Source organism: Elephantulus edwardii, unplaced genomic scaffold, assembly GCF_000299155.1.
Source record: "Elephantulus edwardii isolate Elephantulus edwardi_28Jun2011 unplaced genomic scaffold, EleEdw1.0 scaffold00030, whole genome shotgun sequence".
Lineage (NCBI taxonomy): Eukaryota > Metazoa > Chordata > Mammalia > Macroscelidea > Macroscelididae > Elephantulus > Elephantulus edwardii.
Window position 1 is genome coordinate 687,655 of NW_006399780.1, and position 1,869 is coordinate 689,523.

The window sequence follows — 1,869 nt, forward strand, 5'->3', positions numbered from 1 at the left end:
CGCCGGCGACCGTGCGGGCGCGCTGTGTAGTGACCTAGAGAGTTCGAGGAGGTCCACTGAGAGGCGGGAAACTCCAGTGAAGCCTTTCTGCTTAAAAAAAAAAAAAATCTCAGCTGTCTAGAACCGTACAGATTTTGAGCTATTTTTTTAAAAAAAATACATCTCCCCGCCCTTGAGCCGCCTGCGTCTCTCCTGTGGTTTTATTTAAGCACTGTGTGTTTAATTAGTCCAATTAATATTTATTGAGCTCCTGGGGGAAGCTGAGCATCTCACTAAAAGGCTGAAACCCAACAAGCCTTAGTTTTCTTTAACAGCAGAAGAATAAGTTATTTCACTTTATCTCTTCATTAGAAAAACCTGCCTCGTAATCAAGGTCCGTTCATCAGAGTAATGATAGATTTATACACTTGAGGCTCTAAAAGATAATTTATGAGGGGGGAAAAAACCCTTAACGGTTTTTCACTGAGAAAATATTAACAGTGAAAGCATATTAAATTACCCATTTCTTGTGTTTTGACTAACAGATTTTTTAATAATTATTCTTTTGAGCAATATGTAAAATATTACTGATTTTACGTTTGTTGTTGTTATTGTGTACCTTAGAGCTGGAACCCGACCTGCGGAGTTTTCAAAGGCAGTTAATTGCATGGGAGGAGCCTCGAACCACTTGCCTTCAGGATTGCAGCGCCTCTTCTTGCCACTAGGCTTTGTTATTTTTACAGTCTGCTGGGACTTAATCAGGATGCAATAATAAAATAGAACTCATTCTTGGGTTTTCTTGGTTCAGCGCTCTTGTACATAGCGTCTCTATGGGTTGCAACAGTTTTTATCCAAGCAGTTTTCCAGACCTTTCTTTCAAGAACACCGGTGCATTCATACCAATTTCCTTTAGTTTTGCTCTCATTCTCTGCAGTCCAAACCAAACTGGCCCGTAGCTATTAGATTTCTGACCTCTAAAATCGCTGGTCATTTGAACTACCAGAGGGACGTGGCCTTTGGCATGCTAGTGCAACTCCTTCCCTACTTGGGCCACCGGATTATCTGTTGTTGTTGTTAGGTGCCTTCAAGTTGGGTTTGAACCACGGTGACACTAAGAAAAACAGATCTGAACCCTGCCCTATCCTGTGCATCCTCACAATCTAACTTGAGCAAGCCCATTGGTCACTCACTCATTAAGCCATCACTCTGAAGATAATCCGCATGATCTTTGTAGTGGTGGTAATGGGTGAGAAATTGTGCTGCTAATCCAAAGACTAGGAGTTCAAATCTATCAGCTGCTCCATGGAAAAAAGGATGGGCAGTCTTCTGTGAATTTATAATCTCTGAAAACTGACTGACTCAATGGCAATAACCTTGACTTGGTAGTTTCTATTACGTATATAGTTTTTCCTTATGTATAATATTCTCAACACTGAGCCAACTGGCATCATGATAGATGGCGAAGAGATTGAAGTTGTTAACAATTTCAGCTTGCTCAACTCCACAGTCAACACTTTTGGTACCAGCAGTCAGGAAGTCAAAAGACAAATTGCACTGGGAAAATTGGCTGTCAGGGACCTCTCTAGAGTACTGAGAAGCAACAGTGTCACTCTAGAGACTAAGGTGCATGGTCTTCACAATTACATGCTATGCATCAGAGAACTGGACCATGACTGAGGGTGACAGAAGAATCAATGCCTTTGAGTTGTGATGCTGGAGAACATTACTGAACATATCATGGACTGCCAGGAGAACAAATAGGTCTGTCTTGGAGAGAGTGAAACCAAGTTTCTCTTTGAAGGTAAGGATTTTGAGGCTCCATCTCACATACTTTAGGCATGTGGCCAGGAGTGACCAGTCCTTTTTTTAAAAAAAAAATTTTTTATTATT